This window comes from Periplaneta americana, chromosome 4 (assembly GCF_040183065.1).
Source record: "Periplaneta americana isolate PAMFEO1 chromosome 4, P.americana_PAMFEO1_priV1, whole genome shotgun sequence".
Lineage (NCBI taxonomy): Eukaryota > Metazoa > Arthropoda > Insecta > Blattodea > Blattidae > Periplaneta > Periplaneta americana.
This window is the reverse complement of record NC_091120.1, coordinates 52,059,599-52,072,282: the sequence shown is the minus strand read 5'-3', so window position 1 is coordinate 52,072,282 and position 12,684 is coordinate 52,059,599. Positions and strand designations below refer to the sequence as shown.

General features: G+C 35.8%; 1 long non-coding RNA gene across 4 annotated transcripts in view; it reads left to right on the top strand.

The window, feature by feature from the left end:
- Positions 1-12,684, top strand: part of LOC138697803 (uncharacterized) — a 285,016-nt gene that overhangs the window by 145,591 nt on the left and 126,741 nt on the right. The gene's annotated exons all lie outside the window — the stretch shown is intronic.

The following is a 12,684-nucleotide window of genomic DNA, read 5'->3' as shown; positions in this document are numbered from 1 at the left end:
TGGGTAAAAACTATAATTCAAATTTCACTGTAGTTGTAAGACATTGGAACAGTTCTCTCTGGTGTAAATGTACATTAACATGGAAATATGAGAAAATCAAGTACCGGTATTTAGCATTATGGCTTCCTTCGGAAAGTGAGTAAAGCTGATAGTAACACACCGTACATTTACGTCACAAACAATGATCGTGTCCCTGATTGAAAGTACACCAGGAAAAATTTACTGTCCAGGTATTCATTGTCCCAAGAAGTCTCTTCTTTGTGGAGAGACGTCTGTGCACGCCACAGATCAGATGTGAGCCAATACGTGCAAATGTCTCTGCAGGACAACGATTTATGAGATCTCAGTGGTCTGTAGCTGACAAATCAGGGAAACAAAATATAATTATATTTTATTATTGAGTGTGCCACTAATATAGTGTATGATCCAGCATATACAGGTTTTTGACATACCGAACAGTCCATTTACATAAGTTAGAGACTGTGTGTCATAAATACAATAGAACTTCAATTAATACGTCTTTGAGGGTCTGTGAAGAAAAAAACACGTAATTGAGAAAAACATATAACTGACAATATATTTAATAACATCTGAATTAGCATTTGAAGATTGTATGAGGAGAACGAGGTAAGTCAATTTAGTAAAATTTTCGTGAAAGAAATTTAGAACTTCACAGCTAAGCCATCTTTGAGTCTATAATAAAGTACCGGTATCCAAATTTATAAGCCATATTTTTGAATGTCAGATTATTTATAGGAAATCGTAGCTGCTTAGATCCAAAGCTGGCTGATACATTACATTTCAAACTTCAATCCAAAAATAATAATAATAATAATAATAATAATGAATTGGACTTATCTTGCTCTTCCCGTGTGATTTTCATTTAATAACATATGAATATTTTACGAAAAAGACAGTTACTTTGGACTGATTGCTCCTAAGGAATGCCCTGCCCTCAAATTGTGATAACTGTTTCATAATTTGTTCATTCACATCATGGTGTGTTAACGAAATGTTTTACTGTTTCTAAAGCAATAACAGCATCATTGAGGGACACAAGCAAGCATGGGCAGCTTCGAATTTTCACGAAATTCGAAGTGGGTCGCATCTTAACAATGAACACATACCGTATTTTCGCGTTCTTACATTTTCTAGCAAAATTTATTTGGAACGTATAAATGGGGTTTGAAATACTACCATATAAGTGTAAAACCGCACAAACGAAAAATGTATAATCGAAATAAATTAACATAGAAAATATAGGAGTTTTTGCCGGGACTTCAGAAAAAAATAAATAAGTGTGAAAAATGCATAAGTGTGAAACTGTAAAAGAAATTTTGCTGTATTTTTCGAAAGTTTATAAATACGAACAGGAATTGTAGAATTCTTGGATTATCCGAAAATTTACTTATACGAAATCATATCCGCCCTATTGTTTCAGACAAGTAGTGTTCATTATAGTAGATCTAATCATTGAAAAACAGTGACAGTAATTTAATGATGGATTTTTTTTTTTAAATTTCTTACTTATAATTCTCGTTATTTTATTCAGATTTAATTTTTAATATAATACCCGATTATACTGCATTCCTGAAAAGTTGTTTATTTTTGTAGTAGATCTACATCTGTAATCATAATCAATTTTGACTATGTAAAACGTCCTTATGATTAGTTTACACAACAGGCTATTCCGTGGAAGGTGATTAGTGTAACCTTGGACGGATGTAAACTTATATCATTTCTTATCCAATTATCCTTTGTATAATAAAAGTTTCGCGGTTTTGTGTGATGTAATGAATTAACTATTCTTACAGACGTAGTAATAACTGTGACATATATATTAAGAGCATCCGGACACTTTCAGGTGAATACTTCGACTATATCCTGTTGTAATCTCTATTAAGAATTTGTTTTTAAATATAGAATTCTTAAATCCACATTGATACATTTTTAGAATTAAATATGATTTGAGGGGCTCAGAGCAGGGCTTTAAATGGATGCTTTCACGAAACATAACGCTCTGTTATTTTGATGGACACAGTGGTGCTGATGGCGACGATGACAGAATTAATGACCAGCGAGATGATGTCGAATATTAGCATGCTAAAATAAGTTATATATAATTAACACTGAAAAAATAGTACATTATGCAACGAGCCTATAATGGTAGTAATTAAGACGCGAGTATGTTTGTTTATGAAACGAGCTCAAGCTAGTTTTGTAATTTTCATACGAGCGTCTTAATTACCATTATAGGCAAGTTTCATACGACTTTTTATGCTCGACCATATTTCTAACTTGAAATTATTCATAAGTATTCATGTTATGGTTACCTAAGTGAGGAGCGGAACTGACCTTCTAAATTGTGAGATGTGCGCAGACGCGAAAGTATTGATTTTTTCCGAGGAACGAATGTCATTGACCTTGATATAATCTAGAGAATAACATGAACATTAATCTTGATATAACCTGGAAATTGATTTAGAAATGAAAAACGAGGTGACAAATTGAATTTATTTGAATATTATTTACAATTAACGCTAATTATTATAGTAACAGAACATAACCATCTGCGACAGTATTGGATTTCCAGCCTCCGTGACGTTTCGCTAGTTGTCTTTCGATTGCATATCCGAGAATAATCGATACTTGCGGTTTTATAATGGTACAATGGTGATTTCTCATTGGCTGAACAACTGAACTATAATGAATAGGTGTACTTTAATGAGGCGCATTAAAGGGCTACTACCAGGTGTATAATTACTACATTTCGGCATGGTCGAGCATAAAATATATATACAGTGGCGCCAACTTATATGGGCTCGTGGGACCCGAGCCCACCCAATAATTCATCATGTTGGGGTATTATTATCATTAGTATTTATGAAATGTCTTTATTTTAACTCATAATTGAAGTGTTTGAGCCCACCCAGTGTTTTCCAAAAGTTGGCGCCACTGTATATATGTATATATATATATATATTGTTATTTTAGGTAATAAATACTAAGTCTGTCTATTTTATAAGATGTGATAGCATTAATGAAATACATTTGTAACGTAAAAATAACTGTTATTAACTTATGAAAGGAAAACGAACCAAAATTCTACAAAAATTATGGTTATACCCAACTTTCTTACATGTCTGGAATCCTGAGCACAAGAAAGAGTTTTTATAAAAAAAAACTTGTAACAGCAGAAGTAATGTTCGTAAATTAACAACTTAGCTGAATAAAAAAATTCAAATAACACGTTAACGACAATAAATAGGTACTAATATTTTAACAGAGAAACTATCTGCCCTAAATGACCTGATGTTGCGTGAGGGATTTTGGAACTTATACATTTCACAATGAAAAGTAGCCTAAATAATTGTGCACATAATAACTAATTTTCGAAATGCAAGGGTTTGAGGGCATACTGTTACTGTATATGATTTCACTTACCTCTTCATCTTATGTTAGAAGTAACGTAAAAAATTACTTTGTGCGAAATCGTGCGTATTTGCTTGGTTTCCGCACAAAACCAATCCGCGGTAAGTCTAAAATTCCACATTCAGTATTCCTAACCTAATACACATAACAATTTCCCTCCTCTTACCGCTTAAGTGACATATTGATTTTACTGCTTTAGGCTTTTAACATATTATTTTTAGAGACGTTCAATATAGTAATAATTATAAATTGGAAACTTACCACTGCAATTTCACCTAAATTGCACTGTTAATTATTGTTTTTAAATATTTGCAAAAATTAAGTAAACTCTACAACTCCACTAAAGTTACTGCATTCGTGATCCATGTAACATTAAGGAAGCCGTTTGTTTTAAGTTCGCATTTATAGACTGGGGAAAAAAAAAGACAGACGTATATCACGGCCTGCTGGAGTATAGTAAACACAGAAAACATTTTAAAGCAACAATGTTGAAGATAGATATTTTTGTTTTGCAAATTTGCCGTCGTTGAACAGAAACAAAAATGGAGATTTCATTGCAACTAATTAGAAATTCCTCTTTCAAGTATGTAATAAACGATCTCCGCACAAAATAATGTACGATACACGAGCGGTATGTTTTCTTTCAATTCTCGGAAATTAAAAAAGCTCAACTACGTTTCGCGTTTTCAGACTTTTCCTCGAACATGAAAACTTCAACATACCGCTCTTGTAACGCATATTACTATTAGACCCTGGGGCCGTAGTTGAAGAAGCGGCTCGCAAAAGAAAAGTGGGCCAAGGGAGGTCAGCAGTGACACACGGATCAGAGGAAGATGGAAATAATGGTTACTTTACAATACAGCAATAATAATAATAATAATAATAATAATAATAATAATAATAATAATAATAATAATAATAAATTATTTTTCCTTTAAAATAGGTTCCAAAACTTTAATTTCGTTGACCAATGGGTTCAGCTCAGTTGCGGGACGCACTCGAATGCCAGTAGCGATGCGATGATTTCTCAACCAGGATAGCACAAACAGGACCGCGTCCCATTCTTAAATAGGCTTGTCGATCGTTTTAATAGTCATTAAACTGGACAAGTAGGAGACTGTAAGCTTCTTTCACAAGTGGCGCTGCTAATGGCTAAAGAATTAGCTATTTTTTGTCAGTAGTTAATGGCAAATAGGTATTGTTCTTTCCTAAGTTATGCTTCACGAAATCTCGGAAGTCATTTATTATAGAAAGTCTCCAACAAGCATTACAGAAGCTGCTAAATTCTCTAGTTTCCAATCGAACGCTTTAACAGAATATAGAATAGATAGTTAAATTTAAAAAATGCGTTAATTTAGTGAGTTTTCTTCGCGAGCTGTTTTAACAAAGGGCTCGAAACAAATATAAACATTTAACAAAAGGCTCGCGCGAGCCTTTGCGAGACCCTTCCAGCACCCCTGTTTAGAACCGATTTGGAGAAGATCGCCATTTTTTTTTTTAAATTTTGAATGAAGGCGTATCAGTTTTTTTTTTTAAAACAAAGTTCTTATATTATATAATTTACTTGTGTGTAATGAATATGAACAAAATTCAACCAATAGTTCAGGAAAATCCGTTACGGCAGCCAGAATGCCAGAACCAATTTTTTTTGTTATCGAGGATGTATTGAATTGAATTTACGGGAGGGTGCACTGTGGCCTAGCACTGCGACCTGTTACGATCTATTGCGCTAACTCTCAAGCTAGGCGCATTCCCAAACCCACACCGGCTGACTGCACTAAAGGCTGGTTCACAATAAACCGGGAACGGAAACGACAATGAGGACGAAAACATTGTTAAAATATATGTATTTAAATGTGAAAATTCGCAATTAACGTTCACGTTCCCGTTCCCGGGCTCCGACAAGCTTCTCGTTAATTGTTAATGCTCACATTTAAATACATTTATTTTAACAATATTTCCGTTCTTGTCGTTTCCGTTCCCGGTTTATTGTGATCCAGCCTTAATTCATACCAAGATTTGCCTGGGCTGCTCATTTAATTTATTTCTTTGTGTTATAGGCTATAAGAAAAAAAAATAGCGTTTGAGCCGATTTCGAATTCATCGTCATTTTGTGAGTTTGATTTAATACAAAGACGTGTTATTTTTTTTCCTAAGATGATTATATTTAATGCCATCGTTTTCAGATATTGACTCGTGGATACTGAATTTGAACATGTCCCTTCCATTAGTTTAGAACTTTAGAAGAAATCTGTGTATGTACACGGACAAACAGACGACATGCGCACATTGACTTTTCCGGTATCAGTGATTTTCAAAATATGTATTTTCGGGAAAACTTTTGCGGGATTATAAACACAGAAAACTTATATTTCTGACGTATTCTGAGTATAAATATTTACAACATAATGATATTTCCTTCATATAAGAAACAAGAAAAACCATTTTCCTCTGAGGGCAGTTTTTTAATTGATAATCGACTCCACGGTCTTAAAGTATGGACGAACATTAATTACCAAACGAGATATTACGTATGAATAGCAATCAAGATATATACAGAAAAACCCGTGGCATTATACTCGTTATAGCTTCCTCGAATGGTCCATATCTCTCATGACTAATGGGCGTTACGGAACTCTTTTTGTCTGCGTCATGCTGAATTACTGTAACAAGAGAAAGAATCCTCTGTAAACGAAGCTAGCGTGAGAATGTGTTTTGATGTTGTGAGAGTATAGCAGGACTACGAAAGTGTGTGCATTGAATACGAGTATCATTCTCTCGGTGCTTTCAGATGTTCTGATACATTAACTACATATTATGCAAAAAAAAAAAAAAAAGAAAAAAAAAATCTTACGTTACCGTGACAACTACGAAAGCCTATATTTGGTCATTTCGGAAAACTTTATCAATGTATTTGAGTTTGCAATATTTATACTCGAATAAGGTGGTCCACATTAAGTGTTAAAAGAGTTAGTTTCTCTTAAATATATCAATAAAACTACTGGTAAATGTATGTTTTTTTTTTCCTTCTTCTTCTTCCAAATATCATTACTGGAGGGAGGTCCTTTTACATTGCGTTGGGCCTTACTTATGGGGCACGTGGGAGCGCAGATCTGATATTTTGAATCAAAATATATATATATTTTTTTTAATTCTGGTTTTCCTCAACAAATCGGGTAATTTTTGTTTGAAACGTTTTTTAAATTAAGTCTTTAGAAGTGTATATATTTGAGATTGATTTCGAATTTATCGCCATTATGTGTTTGATTTAAAATAAAGATTTTTTTTAGTTACACTTCGTGTTGAGCTGCTCGAATTGCATCCTTCACCTGACATAATTAGGAACATTAAATCCAGACGTTTGAGATGGGCAGGGCATGTAGCACGTATGGGCGAATCCAGAAATGCATATATAGTGTTAGTTGGGAGGCCAGAGGGGAAAAGACCTTTGGGGAGGCCCAGACGTAGATGGGAAGATAATATTAAAATGGATTTGAGGGAGGTGGGATACGATGAAAGAGACTGGATTAATCTTGCTCAGGATAGGGACCAATGGCGGGCTTATGTGAGGGCGGCAATGAACCTCCGGGTTCCTTAAAAGCCAGTAAGTAAGTAAGTAGTATACTTCGTGTTACTATTCACTCGTACATACTGAATATTAGCAAAACCACTTCTATAGCCAAGGATGCTGAAAACGTGCTTTTTAATTTCGCGAAAATTTTAAAATATAATTTTTACAGGACCACAGTACTTTCTCCAATGAAAAAGTCAAAATAAAATTAACGTGATATTCAATTTTTTTTTATATTTCTGTATGAATTCTCGCGTCATTTCTACAGGGTCCGCCAGTTGATTCTGACGAAATTAAGCATGGTGTTCTGAAGTGATTCCAAGGTTTAGAAATCTCAGAATAGCACAGGATATGACTTGAATAATGCAATTTATTAGTATGTTATCATTTTTGAAAATGACACATTTCTAGTGATCCTCTCGGTATCTTATGGTTTCCTGCAATCGTACCGGAAAATGTTCAATACCTCCTATTATCTTTCCTACCTGACTCGCAAAATAACTGAGTGTCGCCCCCAACCCAAACCACCCCCTTCACCCGGGAGGACGCCCAAGGGAGCGTCCGAAGGCACCCGTTAGGAGGCCGTCACGACTCGAGAAACGCCTTCGCCGCTTCAGATGGGTCCCTGCCATCAGCGTACATCAGCCACAGCCTGTATGGACTATCTGTACGTTAGTACACTGGATGACGCTTGTATTAGCTTTCATTTGTGTTTCGTCTTCTTGGAATCCTTTCTTCTTTTAATTTTCAACCAGTCCTAGTGTCTTTCTTACCTGACTGTCTTTAATCTGGCCTCTTTGATCATTCAAGATCGGAGAGACACGCAAGCCCTCCGACCATGTCAAGGTAGCAGTCATGAGGAGGGACGACGCCCCTACCCGCACCCTAACTCGCAAAATAACGGAGTGTCGCCCCCAACCCCAACCACCACGTCACACGGTACCCGTTAGAAGGCCGTCACGACTCGAAAGAACGCCTCCGCCTCTTCAGATAGGTCCCTATCACCAGTATACTCGTTCTGTCGTACTTCAGTCACATTCACATTCTGATCTGTGTATGACCTGTGATCTGATCTTACGTTCGTATACTGGTACCCTCCCCACCGCACTTCCTGTCGAGTCTGGGACGCTCTGCACAAGCAGATGTTTCGGCAAGCCCCGTTCTTCACCGCTGGTGAAACACAGTTGGGCAAATGTAGAGCCCTCGATGACGGTGGCCTCGAAATACCTACACGTACGTAATGTGTATTGGGAGAGAAAAAATAGAAAACAAAAATTGGGTAGACTTTAAATTCCAAACTACTAAAATGCTGTATGGACTTCTAGTAGTACTAATAGTCTGGGTCAGGGCTATCCAGGAAACACAGAATACCATTACCGACTATACTGAACAGTTGTGCGTTGCAGTGGTTATGGTTAATACAACATTTATTATTAATTTTGTCCGCCATTAACAATGAAATATATTTCCTTGGAAACATTGGGAAACATTTAACAAACATCACATTCCGCTACCGAAAATTACAAAAACCCTATTTAAATTTGCGTTTTTTTGTTCGACACGAAAAATGAAATAACAAATACCGGAATCGAAAGATAAGATGGAAACTACAACAGCTGCTAATAAAAGGTAAAATAATTCCAAAATCTATCATAACTTATTAAATTGTTCGTCGACTCTTGTTATAGGTACTGTAGAAATTCTGTATGTACTGGTATATTTGCAGTCTCACTCATTGCTAAATATTTGCTTCGGAATATGTATGATAAGAACTTTCTTGTGTTAAATATTTTAACGTACCTTGTTAACATGTTTCGACCTATTTTCGGTCATCTTCGGAACTGGTCGTTATTGATCTTGGCGCCTCTTGTTTCCTGTGTGGATGCGTTCGTAGCAGTGGCGGCTCGTGAACTTGTGGATTGGGAGAGCTGCAGTAGATTTCGGTACATACAAATTTCACTTCTTGATACCATTACTAATAAGTATAGGACAAAAATAAATGCACTACATATCGAAAAACCAAAACTTCATGAATTAGTTGGGAGATGTCTGTAGGACCATTTGCTAATCCCTAAGAAAAACTAATACCATCGATTTCAGTCTGAATTTCAGATCGGCAGACACTCAACTTACAATCTACCAGTTCATTCTGAATTGTCTTAGAATAACCTTAAACAGTGACATGTTCCAAATGATTTTTTTTTTTTTTGAGAGGCTCGTTTAGATTACTCACGAATTGTAGCAACCCACGAAACACATCAGGGTTCTTCGAATCGTTTTTTCATCATGTCCCCTAAGGGGAAGTTCATATTGGCCACAAAATTTGATACAATCAATTTTTTTTTAATAATTTCAGGATTTTTTCTCACTTCTTGATTATGTTTGAGAATGTTTGTTCTGTTCGTTTCACTTAATTGCACAGCAGTATGAGTTGCGCAACATAGCCAATGAAACAACATTTTTCAGGTGAGACTGCGAAGATTCGTGCATTTTGCTTTTTAGGGGCAAATGTCCTAAATCTGTCACACCACTCCTAGTCCATGCAGCATCACCACCGAAGAGGAGGCAAGGAAAACAAAATACAGATTTTTTTGTTCACATCCACGTAATCACAAATGCTTAGCGTAAATTTCATTGTCATACTTCCTTACATATATGCACTATTTCGGCTGGATGAAGCTTAAGTAAGATTTAAGTCGGGTAACGGACGACCCTTTAATTTCACTTGATTACATCAATATTCTCCGCAAGGGAAAGTTGAGAGAAATAAAATTAATATTCTGTAATTCACACACACTCATGCTTGCAAATTTGCACTGGTTAAGTTACGATATTAAGACGTCACACCAAAGCAACACTCAGATATACTGATGGTCAACAATTTTCTAAAACTGGAAAAGAAGTCTCTTTCGTATTTTAAGTGCTATATCAAAAGGATTCTACTCGTACAATCATTTTGAGTTAAAGCAAATATTAGGTTCTGCTGGAGGCTGGATATACTATACGTAATAATAAGGCAAAAGAGAATATTAATTTCGTTATATTAACTCGATAAGATTCTACAACAATAAGTATGTGAAAATAAAATAAAAATTTTGTCATTAAGTTTCAAGGGAATAGAGAATCCATTTGACGCAGCATTACAATAGTGGTGTGGGAGGAGAGGAAAGATCCCTTGTGGCCTGGCTGCAAGCCACTGCAGCGAGATATGGGTTTTAAACAGCGGCAGTTTCCCTCTGCCTCCCTTCACCTCTCTACCCCCTGACCATGCAAGACACACTCTCTATGAGCTGACCACCCTGCAGATCCCAGGACGACTTTGAATGCAGTGTCAATTCCAATACAGTCGACGCGCAAAAAGATTATGCATAAGATAATAGTACATACTCCCGGCCAGATGAAATATAAAGCAATTTACCAATAAAAGCTGTAACAATTCTTCTACAAATTAAAATAAATATTATTTTTATCTTCCTGTCAAAGCAGGGAGTGCTGCAGCTCCGCAGCTCTTATGGACGAGCCGCCCCTGAGTAGTACTAATAGTCTGGGTCAGGGCTATCCAGGAAACACAGAATACCATTACCGACTATACTGAACAGTTGTACGTTGCAGTGATTATGGTTAATACAACATTTATTATTAATTTTGTCCGCCATTAACAATGAAATATATTTCCTTGGAAACATTGGGAAACATTTAACAAACGTCACATTCCGCCACCGAAAATTACAAAAACCCTATATAAATTTGCGTTTTTTGTTCTTTGACACGAAAAATGAAATAACAAATACCGGAATCGAAAGATAAGATGGAAACTACAACAGCTGCTAATAAAAGGTAAAATAATTCCAAAATCTATCATAACTTATTAAATTGTTCGTCGACTCTTGTTAAAGGTACTGTAGAAATTCTGTATGTACTGGTAAGCTTGCAGTCTCACTCATTGCTAAATATTTGCTTCGGAATATGTATGATAAGAACTTTCTTGTGTTAAATATTTTAACGTACCTTGTTAACATGTTTCGACCTATTTTCGGTCATCTTCGGAACTGGTCGTTATTGATCTTGGCGCCTCTTGTTTCCTGTGTGGATGCGTTCGTAGTGTAGAGTCAAAGAGTGTATGTGTTTTGAAATTGAGTTGTGTGTTGAGAATATCAGTGGGGTGTGTTTTCGTGTGTCTGTATATTTCATATTGTTCTAGTGTGTTGAGTTTCTGGGTTTTTGGTTGGATGTGCAGTATTTCCATGTCTGTGTTGATGTCTCCGTAGGTGTGGTTGGCATTTATGATGTGTTCTGCATATGTGGAGGTGTTTTGTAATTTTGTTATGGCTATGATGTGTTCTTTGTAACGTGTTTGAAATGATCTGCCTATCTGTCCTATGTCCTGTCAGACACACGAAAACACACCCCAACGATATTCTCAACACACAACTCAATTTCAAAACACATACACTCTTTGACTCTACACTACGAACGCATCCACACAGGAAACAAGAGGCGCCAAGACCAACAACGACCAGTTCCGAAGATGACTGAAAATAGGTCGAAACATGTTAACAAGGTACGTTAAAATATTTAACACAAGAAAGTTCTTATCATACATATTCCGAAGTGATACAGTGTTAAAATTTGTGTAATCAAGATGTATAAATATTTGCATTGGCCATATGTGCAGTCACAGACTGGTTCACATGCCATGACGAATTTGGCGGTGATAGTATAATATGTACAATATATTCTCTCGCTAATATGCACAGTATATTCTCTCTATTTATTATTCATGTTACAGTTCTCGTATAAGAGGTGATTTTGAACACTCGTTATATAACCATACGAATATTGTGAATATTCACTTAATCTGACTTCGATAAATCATTCCACCAAAGTTTGTGAGAGCAGGTAGGCCTATATTTTTGTATCTACGGCGAGAAACTTTCCACCGTTGCTCCATCAACACTGAATAACTTTTGTAACTAAATCATCATCATCATCACCACCACCACCACCACTTATTAATTCATTCATAGTGTTCTGCCCAATGGCTGCAAACTCAGCATTCTCCAGTCTTTCCTATTTTCTGCCTTCCTCTTAGTCTGCGCATATGATCCATATAATAGCTTAATGTCGTCTATTATTTGATATCTTCTTCTACACGGATTAAGTCTGAAGGACTGTTCCGGTTTCAAAGTTGTCTGACCCGCATTTTCTTGGGAGTTCTATGTTTCTCCTTCCATCTAGTTTATAATGAAGCAGTTTTGTATGGTATCCCATGTGGTCCCATTCGTTCAACGTGTTCTTTCCATTTATTTTTGTACTCTTATATTAAATTATTGAGATTTTTATTTGTAATTCCTCGCGTACAGTATGACTACATGTTATACTGTATGATCATTTTAATTGTGTCTCACTTCTGGTCTGAGAAATCTCATTTCTGTTGTTTCATTTTTTTTTTGTTTTCTCTTGCTGTTAGACCCCATGTACGTGAACCATAAATCGGTGTCGGTACTGCCATTGTCTTATAGAATTTTACCATTTATCTTTTATTATTTTTCCAAATAAAGCTCTTTTTATTGTACCAGATATTTTTAAAAATCTGGTCTGTTTATTGTCTATATCGCTGGATCTGTACTCGTATTTTGTAACCTAAATAACAGAATTCCTTATCTACGTAGTTATAATTT